The sequence below is a fragment of the Psammomys obesus genome, unplaced genomic scaffold (assembly GCF_907164565.1).
Source record: "Psammomys obesus unplaced genomic scaffold, mPsaObe1.curated_primary_1811, whole genome shotgun sequence".
NCBI lineage: Eukaryota > Metazoa > Chordata > Mammalia > Rodentia > Muridae > Psammomys > Psammomys obesus.
In genome coordinates this window covers 2384967-2396578 of record NW_026596057.1, presented here as the reverse complement: position 1 = coordinate 2396578, position 11612 = coordinate 2384967, and the positions used below count along the sequence as shown (strand labels likewise).

The 11612-nt window shown below is 40.8% G+C and overlaps 1 long non-coding RNA gene across 1 annotated transcript; it reads right to left on the bottom strand.

Moving 5' to 3' along the window:
* Positions 1-8347: 8347 nt before the first annotated feature.
* On the bottom strand, positions 8348-11206 carry LOC129689329 (uncharacterized). The gene is made up of 3 exons (XR_008722088.1): positions 11180-11206; positions 9386-9421; positions 8348-8364 (listed from the first exon to the last, which is right to left on the bottom strand). It is a non-coding gene; the product is annotated as an uncharacterized LOC129689329 (long non-coding RNA).
* Positions 11207-11612: the final 406 nt, after the last annotated feature.

Here is an 11612-nt window from a genome sequence, read left to right as displayed (position 1 = left end):
TTTCTAAAGTCAATAAGAACCCATCTTACAGAAGAAGCCGTATGTACTCTGTAAAGACAGTCAATGTAAACATGTCTTGAGCCTTGTTGGACTCATGGGGTTGAGCTAATTGTAATCTGAAAACTTTTTTTTTTTTTTTTTTTTTACCAAAATTGTGCTATGTTGAAATATGGCAAAAATATACAAGCTGATGTCAGACTCTAGAAGTACAGAAATTGGTCAGATCGGAGTTTCGTTCTTACCTCCCTCTGATTGTTTTTTTCCTACCTGCTGTAAAGCCCACAGGGACCCTTCCATACAGCCTAACTCATGGGAAAGGAGAATAGTGGCAGGAGGATGTGTAACTGGTTCACATTGCATTTATAGACATGATGCAGAGAAATGGATGATGAAGCTCTCTTTCTTGTTCAGCTCAGGAACCCATGGAACAGTACCAGCCACAGTGGAGGTGGGTTCCCACCTTAGTTAACACCGTCTAGAAACTCCCTCAGACATATGTCCAGAGACATATGCGTGCCTAGGTCTTGTCAAGCTAATAATATTAACCATCATACCTGTTTCAGGCACTGGTCACAGAATCCACAAAAATATTTAATACAACTTTCAGCTGTACACCACACATTATTAGAGAAAGCTAGGATGCAGACAGTGATGACTCACCTTTCTGTTACTAGAGATTCAGGGATGGACACACAGAAGATGACAATGCAGCCACTCCTGATGAGATCTGATAGACTAGGATCAGAAGGAAGGAGAGGAGGACCTCCCCTATCAGTGGACTTGGGGAAGGGCATGTGTGAAGAAGGGGAAGAGCAGGTGGGATTAGGAGGGGAGGAGGAAGGCGTTTATGGGGGGATACAAAGTGAATAATTAATAATTATATTTAATAATTATAATTAATAAAACTTTAAAAAAAGAAAAATAATAAATTGTTCCTTAGATTATCTAAAAAAAAAAAAAAGAATAAGCAATACAGATAAGTGAAAAATGAGGGAAAAAAAGGCCTGCCATCCTATTGTTTTGAGGCAGGAATATTCTTTATATTTTATTTCTCCTGTATTATATGCGAGAATGTCATACATGCGTACAATATGTTTTGATCACATCCGTTCCTTCATCACCTTCCCTCTAATTTTTCCATCCCCCTCCTTTTTCCCTCCTAATTTTATATCTTCTATTTTTAAACCCACCGAGTCCTTGTAGCATTGCCTGCATACTTATGGGAGTTGGACCATCAGCTGGCCATGGTTAGCTGTCAGGGGCTATAGACCTGAAGAAAATGGACTGTTCCAGCTGCAGCACCCATTTGTTGCTAATAGCTTCTTGGTCAGAGGTGGGACTTCATGAGCACCTGTATTATTCTTGCTGGGATTTTGACTGACTTGCTCTTATACAGGTCTTCTGCATGCAGTCACGGCTGCTGTTGTTCATGAGTGCAAAGGCCCTGAGATGTCTAAGCAAATACTGCTTCCCTGTAGTTGTCCACTACCTCTGGCTTTTATAATATGTTACTCCCCCTTCTGCAATCATTCCTAAACATTGCGGGGAAGGATTGTGTTAGGAATGTTCTATTTAGAGCTGAGCACTTCACAGTCTATTTTTTTTTTTTTTGCACACTGACCAGTTATGGGTCTCTGTATTAATCATGTACTACTACAAACAGAAGCTTCTAATCATTGAACATAAAAACAAGAACTTAGGGAGGTATTTTAATACCTTGTTCATTGAGCAGAATAATAGTATTAGGTTCTCCTCTAAGGCCTGTATTATAGCTGACTATGAGTTTTAGGCTTAGTTAATGGTACCATGTATCAGTTCTGTCTTGTTAAGTGGACCTTAAATCCTATCAGAAAGAGATTGGTTGCCCCTTTAACTTTTGTGCCACTACTGTACCTATGTGCATATTGGCAAATTTTTGTATCTAAGAATAGTTAACTCCTAGGTCTAACTGAGCAAAATCAAGAATAAGTAAGAATAAAATTGGATATTCACTTCTTTTCACTAGTACATACTATTGTATTTACAGCCACTTCTCTGGCAAATACTTGATTATTTCATGATAATTTTACTCGCTCATTCATTGCCCAACTTATCATTTAATACATATTTATAAAATGCCTTGAACACTTGGGAGTATTGGTCAATGGACATGCACAACATACTCTTCCTATTAACTATCTTCTCTCAAACCAGACCTCTGTGTCAACCTGTCAAGGTAGGGAAGAAACAAGACTACGTTCAGAAAGATAAAGGGCTGCATTTCTATTTATATCTATAGGAGAGGACTCAGGAAATAGTTGGCATGTCTATCTGCTTGGTCTGACTAAGACAGCCATATCCCCCTGTCTCATAGTCATCTAACTACCAGACAGATAATTATAGACTTGCGTGATAAGTAGTATGCTAGGAGAAACAGAGGGTGTACCATATCAGATTCTCGGGAAATTTGAACTGGTCTAGGCTTCAGAAAATCCTGTCAGAAAAATTAATATTTATCGTGAGATTTGCATAAAAGTTGTACTTAGGAAGGCAAGGGGATTCCAGTGTCCCTGTGTGTGTGTGTCTCTTTTGAAGAGGACGTATTTATGCAACGCTAGTGACTCAGGAATTGAGGAGGATGTACAAAGTCATAAGCCTGAGAGGTTTATGGCCTATGCATTAGATTGAAAGGAAGACGAGAAAGATGACTGGATTGTAAATTTCTAGGCAGATGATATCTTTCTCCTGCCCCTAGGAAGGAGGGAGCCCTTTGAGCCCAGGAAATTCCAATTTTACATTTTATACAATGAAAATACTTACTGTTTTATACCCTACATTACATTTCACATGCCATTTATCACGGTGTAAGTTTACAAGTGTTGATTGAATAAACACCAGTCTAGACTTGAGTTTGCTTTTATAAGCATTCCATTTGTTTCGGCATTAGGAGAAGTGTGTTTAAGAAGTTTTATAGTGAATGTGCAAATGACCCTAAGCTATTCTGCATTAATTCATAAAGAAGGTAAATTGAAGAATGATGGCGCTATAAGGCATTTCAAATGGGGCCCATAGAGGTGAGCTTTTTATAGTCCAGCCTTTTCTTGCATCCTTCTCCTTGGGTCAGCCCTCTAAGGGCTGGAGTAACCAGCACCATTTTCAGGGAGATAGATGACTCCTCCTGGCTTTATTGCCTACACCAACCGGACACAGGTAGTATGTGTTTGGGTTGGGCTGACCACCTCCACAGTGTAAGGCAGCATCTACAGCTCCAGTGGGATGCCAGCAGGCACATATATTGATCGTAAATAACGTCTCAATGTCCAACAGTGGGTCATAAATCAAAAAGATTTCAAAATGTCTTTCTTTGCTGTTTGTTCCAATGGGCTGTGTTCTGCCTAAGAGCTTTTCATTAGGGTTGGTTCATAACCCAGTTTTTGTGTCATTGTGGGTCAAATCCTTTCCTTAACCTCTGGTTCCAAAGGCTCTGGAGAGCTTGTTATAACCATCTTTGTCTCTATGTACGCATCACTGGAATAAGCAAAGAAAGAGTGACAGAGCCTTCATAATTTGCCTTCTGTCAATGCTCAGGAAATACTCTGGCATCTGCTCAATGGGCTGCACTACAAAGAAACCATTTCTCGTAGTGATAATGATAACTATTTGCATAGATTCACAGAACTAGAAAGAGCCTTCTAGTTCTTTTCTTTCAATTCCTCTTCGATTGGCTAAGGCAGGAAAGAGAAGCTGCTTTGGGTGTGCTTGTCCAGGGCTTTGGGTAGAGGAAGCAGGCCACCTGATGACGGCAGAGGAGCCAGACTGAGTCTTTATGAAGTGTGCATATTCTGGCTGCCTCGAGTGGGTTCCTAGGATAAACCTTGCCTCCTCAGGAAGTGAAGGGGGGAAGCTGAAGCTGTCTGTCTACTTGTGATTTGATGACTGTGATTTTACTCTTTGTAAGAATTACTACCCAATCCATTGTTCTTGTGGACCAACTGACATCCTCTGATCCAGCTTTTTGTAAAGTTGATATTTTAGTCTCCATATGCCTAACGTTTCCATTGATTCCAAATTCAGAAGGGTAAGGGGGCTGTTATTTATGAGTACTCTGAGAACTCCCTACAGGAACCCTCTGGACATTGCGGATGCTGTTCACGCACTGATCCGTACCACCTGCCATTCCTCTGGCTTCAGCTACTTCATCTCCCTCTGCCTCCGCCTCTAGCCCTGCATCCATGCTGTCAGAGGGGAGGTTCAATACAGCCAACCCCCTTCCTGCAAATACGTTATGACTTTCCCAGGCCCAGTTATGGTCCTGATCGCCTGATGTTCTGAACTGTCTGCCATTGGAGATGCGTACTTTTAAGAACTACACTGGTTTTCATAAATCTGGTTCCTTAATACAAATACATTACCCGGTGTTTTCATATATTTGCTAAGGTTGGGGTAAGAGAACTCTAAAGGCCCATAAATTCAAGGTTTGGTTGTCAGCCTGTGACACCACTAAACTTTTGAGAGAGCTGGTCAACTGGGAGGAAGTTAGGTCATTGGGGATATGCCCTTAAAGGAGATGCTGGCACCCTGATCTTATTCTTTCCTCTTTCTGATTTCTGGCTTCCAGGAAATGAACAGGCCTCCTCTGTCATATGACTCCACAGTAATGTACTCATTACCACAGTTGCCACAGGGCAGGGAAGCCGAATGACTGCAAGTGGAAACATCTGAGAGTCTGAGCCACCGGAGAGCTTTCCTTGAGGTTGGTAGACCTTGTCTGAATGTAGATAACCCATACATTGTTATCAGCAAGGAAGCGGATGTTCTGGGTTCAGATAGGAAGGATCTCAGACCTGGGGCCTAGTCTCCTCATTTGAAAAATGTCAACAGAGCAGCTAAAGTAACTCAGAGTACACTGCAGCAGAGACAGCCATAGTTGCTCCATGGCTCAGCACAACAAAGATTTATTTCTAATTTCATACAAAGTTTACAGTTCACCTAAACAATATTCCTCCCTGCATAGAGAATAATTGGGGGCTGGAGAGATGGCTCAGCCTTTAAAGGCTAGGCTCACAACCATAAATATAAGAGAATAATTGGACTTCTCTTACTTGGTCTTTGCAATAGGCAAGTAGGATAATGTATATATAATTGGTGGGTACCTCACAGAGTAGGAAGAGAGCATGGAGAGGTTTTTAGGAAGTCTTGGAAATCTTGAAACGGGAGTACAAATGACTTAGGCGCCCATGTATGTCATAGAAGATATAAAAAATACTAAGCCCAGAATATCTGCTTTGTCCTGCTTTCTCCTTAGTGACCTCTATGGTCAGTTGGGTTTGCTTTCTGTCAGATGGACATGCTCATTGATCCTCAGATGGTGTGGGCCACAGAAGGGAGCACGATTCATTTACATGATCTCTGTTTCCAAGACACACTCTCTTTGATAAATATAATATCTAATCACAGCGTGGCAAATGAACTTACATTCACCTTTATTTTGCTGGTGGAGGAAGCTGGCTCATACAGATTCTAAGCTGCCTTCTCATGCTCTGAGTAGAAAGAGCTAGTCATTGTGGAAGGTGAGTTTCAACCCAAATGTATCTGACCCCAAAGTGTTTGATTCTTTTAGACCTGGGCTAGGCAGTCTTTTCCTACCATGCCATCTCCAGGGTAGTGCTGGCACTCACCATGGTGCTTTCCCAAGGGAGACAATACTGCCAAACCCAGTCCAGGTGTTATGTTGGGGCAGCTGCTGCTTGGCTTTTCCTGTGGACCTCGTTTCTATGCATTCCAGATGGAGAGGATGACAATGGAACAAGGAGACAAATCCACCTATGTATACCTTCTAATGATTTCCTTGTGGTGACTATAGGAACCCAGGTGAGGGCATCAGTGAGAGATGTACATGTGTGTTAGCAATTACCTTTCATGGGTAGGGAAACACGGACACCAGAAAGAAAGGTGTGCAAGAGCCTGGCCTAAAGAGTTTATCTCCAGGCCTGTTATTTCAAGCTCTTTTTGGCAAACCTTCCTTCCTTCCTTCCTTCCTTCCTTCCTTCCTTCCTTCCTTCCTTCCTTCCTTTCTTTCTTTCTTTCTTTCTTTCTTTCTTTCTTTCCCTTCCTTCCTCCTTTCCTTCTCTCATTCCTTCCTTCCTTTCTTTCTTTTTGTTTTGACAAACCTTTTCATTAAAAAATTTCCTTCATGAGGCAGCCAGTAGGTAGGACCTCAGATCAGATGCATCTGTTCACCACAGCTGCCTCTACTAAGACATTGCATCTCGTCTTCAGGGCTCTGTTTAAATGTTGTCTCTGCAGAAAGGCTTCTACTGACCCCTTCTCAATGAGTCCCCCGTATGCTTTCGAGAGGCTGGGAAATAGAACACTTAACAGCCTGATTTATCTTTGTTTAGGGTCAGCTTTGACACTGCCTGCATGGAGACCTTTGTATGCTACTGAAAAGCCTTCCATCTCTTAGTTTCCTCATCTGAAAAATGGGGAAAAGGGAGCATATTTAACAGGGTCATGGAGTCAGTGAGAATTTAATTGCTTGATGTAAATGAAGTATTAAAATATCTGGTGGTTTCTGGGACACTCAGGGAACATGGGCTGTTAGAGTTAACACGCCCTGTTTTCATCCTCATGTCAATCATCTGTTGATTTGTTTGTCTCTTAGAAAGTCTAGCAGTGAAGCAGAGACTGCTTCATATTCACCATCACATCTCAGTAGCAGTACCTCCCCTGGGCTATATGTGTCGTGTCAGTGTTTGTTGAACACAGTCATGGAGAATGTATGTAAGAAACTATACAGATGAGGGCTTCAAAAATGGTTTAGACACTCTCCCTGCCTTTAACAAACATGTGATCTAGCAGGGAGGTAAGGCATTTGCAAAAAGCCGAGTGTTGGGCAGAATAGAGATGGAGCTTTTACATACTGACTTCCAGTGGGGTGCTCATGAAGTCAGCAGTCAAAGGGGCCAGTCTCTTGGCACATCTGTCCAGCCTCTAATTGTCTTCATCACTGTACCCGAGGACAACAACAAAAACCAAAAGCAACCCTATGCATTTTATGGTTATTTCCTAGTGGGTGTTTAGACTATCTAGCTGAATTAAAAGCAATTTATTTACTTCAGTATTAAATTAATATAAATTTTCCCTTTTTTTTTCCCTCATTGCAAAGACAATAAATAGGGTGCATTTTGTGGCTCTTTCCAGCATCCGCAAAAGCACACAATTCCCTTTCCCTGGGCTGCAGAGGGCCAAGCTCTCCACTCAAGAGCTGTGTCAGAGTGTTCCATACTATGGCTGAAGCCAACCCTCTCTCTGTGGGTTCATCCACAGAGGAATGCAGGTTCACCGGTCATTGGGTTGAAAATTATTTGAAGACAAAACCATTTCTATAACTAATATGTAAAGAAACCCTTTTTTGTCATTACCTAAATAATAGTATAGAAAATGTGCACTTAGCATTTTTCTTGTATCAAGTACTTGAAGTAAATCTAGAGCTGCTTTAGAGTATAAAGGAGGAGATTCATAGATATATGGAATTGCAATGCAATTTTACTGAAGGAATGTTAACATCTGTGGATTTTCTTTTCTGTTAGGGTCTTGGAACTAGTCTCCCGGGAAGAAAACTGAGTATTTTTTTTTCTTGTTCACAGTTTGGTAAACTTGATACCATCTGCTTTGTTCAGGACATGGGTGCATGGTAGTGAGTCCACTTTAATTTGAAATGTTCACAACGTTCAAAGCTAGGAATAAGGAAAACATTAGGGATGATCAGTCTATTTTAGAAACAAAGAAAACTTCCTTTTTCTGAGGCTCTTTGGCTGGCACTTGCTTCAACTGGTGCCTAAACTCAAATTGTGAGAATAGATAAAAATAGCAGATTATTTTTAAAGGTTGATCTACTTGAGAATACCTTAAGGGGTTCCAAGTTCTTCGTCAGCCTATGGAGAGGACCTGTCTGGAGCAGCCATGGGCAGTCTGCACTTATCTCTGCATCCTGCTGTCTGTGCATGTGGGGTTAGATATGGGATGCTGTTGCCAGGCATGGGAAAACCCTCTCAGTGCATGCAGTCAGTAGGTAAAGGTTGAGATATCCAGTGTGGCTGATGCCATTTGTCCTCTGATTCTTACTTTGCTCTGTTGCCTTGACGACTGTCTTGAAAGGGAGACTGTCTGGAACACAGAACACTTAGAAACCCACCATGGAGCTTGCCCATGTTTCTGTGGCTGTGTTCTCCCTTTTAGAAGCATGGGTTCATGATCCATCATGAGACTGTGGCCTTGTCCTAGTCTGTCCCAGCATTCCAATCATCTCTGTCTGCAGCAGGTGGGGCATGGCTTCCATCATGCTGCAAGTTCTCCAGAGGAAGCGTGTACCCCAGGGAGTCTCTGAAATCACAAGCATTTAGAGGAAAATTGAAGCTCTGTGGAATTTCAATCTGCTTTCCCTAAAAAGGCATATAGTTTTAAATCATTGCTCTATTAAGCCTTTTGTATTCCCCAGCTAGTACTCTCTGTGTTTCCTTTTTTTCCCACCCACTCCCTTCCTTGCTTCTCATTTATTCTATCACAGCTCTCTTCTCATGTGCCCCAGTGACTCAGAAGGGGCTAACAGTTTCTAATTTGGCCCCCTGGAGAGTAACTTCTGTCCTAGCAGTTGGTCCATTTGTCCCAACGAGATCTACCAAAAGGACTAAGGGAGCTTTGTGGCCCAGGACTTTAGTGTGGAGGATGCTTTAGAGCAAGGAAGTCATATCATACATAAGTCACAGAAACACACCAAGTGTCTGGCTGCTAAGCCTGTGCTGCTTATATTGGAGTGACACAATCCCCACCAAGGTGAAGATGAAAGCTAGAGCTAGAATTCTGGGGAAGGGAAACAGAGGCCAGGATTTAGTGGTCATGTCCTTTAAGGGTCGTTGAAGTAAAGATATATGCCTGGTGTTTGCTGGTGACTCTGCTAAGCATCTAGAAAGCACTCTGAGGAAGCTTAGTGTAACAAATATATTTTATATATGAGGAAACTGAGTCAGAGTAGAGAAAACCATATCCACTCTCATGTAACCAAACAGCATAGCTAAGAAGAGAATGTAGATTTCTTAAGATTCCAGCCAATGCTGATTCTTCTTAGTCTCAGTTTTAGGATATTACTCTGGGACAAAAGAGTTGAAAGAGCTCACACAGACAGGAGACAACTATTGTGTTGGGGTTTATACCATTAGACATTCTTAGGAAACACAGAGGGTATTCAAGATCCTTGGAAGAAGTCAATGTACTCAAGTGAAGTCTATGTACTCCTGTGATCTTTAAGTGACATTTGACCACTGTCATTCATTCTGTATGTGAAGAGTATGTGACACACTGGCAGACACGGGGAGCAAGACAGTGGCTTCGTCCTGCACATACTTACCAAAGGTATGCACAGCAGGCAGGATTTGGCCACATACTGAAAGAGGAATTCAACGGGAGTTAGTCTCAGCAAATCTTGTCAAGTAGAAAAAGCAAAACTGATGTGTGGGAACAGGAGTATCTTGTCTTGCTCTTTCTAGAACATAAGTTTCTTATAGCAGAAGACCTATGAATCTGTGTATCATCCAATTAACTATCTGTCTGTCTATCTATCTATCTATCTATCTATCTATCTATCTATCTATCTGTCACCAATTTCTCATTTATCTATTCATTCATCTATGTATCTATTATCCATCTATCATTTATCCATTTCTCATTTATCTACCTGCCTATCTATTCAACATCGATCTATATATCTATTATCTATCTCTATCTATACATCTCTATCTATCATCTATCGTTTATTTCTCATCAATCTACTTATGAATATATATGTATCTATCTAATTTATCTGATCTATCATCAGTTTTCATCATCATTATATATCTAATTTATCTAATATATTGTTGTCTATCTTCAACATTATCTATCTATCATCTATGTCTGTCTTTTTTCTATGTATCTATCTATGTATCTATCTAATTGATCATAAATCTTATCATCTTGATCTAATTTGTATAATCTATCATCATCTGTCTTCATCATTGTCTACCTACTTATCTATCTTCTATTTGTCTATCTGCCTATCTATCTATCTATCTATCTATCTATCTATCTATCTATCTATCATCTACATACCATCTATCTATATATCTGTCTATCTATCTATCTATCTATCTATCTATCTATCTATCTATCTATCTATCATCTAGATATGTATCTATCTAGCATCACTTTATCAATCATCTATCCATATATTTATATCTGTCAAATCTCTGTCACCTTTCTAATAGATATTAACTTTTACTTGTATATTTAGATCTCATACTGGAGTTCATGTTTTTACTCTTTAAAAAATTTCAAGTTTCCTACATATATAGAATGATTTTTTTGTTATTTTCACCCCATATTATCTTCCTCTCCTTCTTTGTCTTTCTGCTTAAATTTTCTTCTTTACAACAAGCCACTCTCCCACACTTCTTTCCTTTTGTTTGTGTAACTTATTGAGCTTGATCGCAGTTGCTTTCGCAGACATAGGTAGGAGCTATTTCTTGGAATCTGGGCAACTTATCAGTGGCTGTACTAAGGAACATGACACTGTTTCCTCCACCATCAACTATCAATGGACTCTTCAGGGAGGGAGAGAGCGGCATGAAACCATTCTGCTTCCACAATGAACAGGCCTAGTACTATGGAAATCTTGTGTAGATTACAGTTTCAGTGAGTTTATGAGGGTAATGATGGCCTTATTGCATCTGGAAGATGTGTTTTTTGCGGCACACTGTCCAGTGCTCTAAGTTGTACGTTCTTTTCAGCCCCTTTTCTACAATGTTCCTGGAGCTCTGGAGTGGTAATATGGATGCTGCATTTGGGAATGAGTACTCCACACTTTGACCAGTTATATGTCTCTGCATAATTGCTGTCCACTGCAGTATGATTCTCCGAAGAAGGGCTAGAGCAGCATTTACCTATGAGCATTTAGAAGAGAGTCTGAACACATGCCCCTTTAACAAAACCATAGTAGTAAGTTCTCCTTAAGGACCAATGACCTTCCCAGCTACTAACTGTTTGTGAGGCTTACAGAATTAGTTGTGAATTTTCTTTTGTGGAGCAGGCCTCGAATACAAACAGACAGTGACTGGTTGTCTCCATAACCATCACACCACTGTCACACCAGCTGAGTACAGCTTACCTGTAAAGCTGTTATTGTAGCTTCCAGGGTTCACAACTCGCTAAAACTACCGAGGAATTTTCTCTTCCAGCAGCCTGTGTAAGCAAACTTCTGTGAAAGCTAGCCTGCAGGAAGAAAGCTCCCAGTTCAGGTCCAGCTTGATCTCTCCATTTCCTACGACTGAAGTGTACAGTGTCTTCAGCCATAGAGCTTTACCATAAAGTGCTGTTGGGCAGCCAAGAGCAATGGCAATAGTCTAAACTGTTCTAGGGATCTCTAGGGCCTCCCTGACCAAGAGCTCACGGGTAGCTATCTTATACTCGGCACTAAACTTTGTGCTAAATAGATTATGTCTTCAGAGTGGAGCATTATTTACCTAGGCAGGGGAGTCATGTTCAATTTTTTTAAAATTATATTTATAATAAGCTTATAAAGTAGGTTACAATATGGCTTT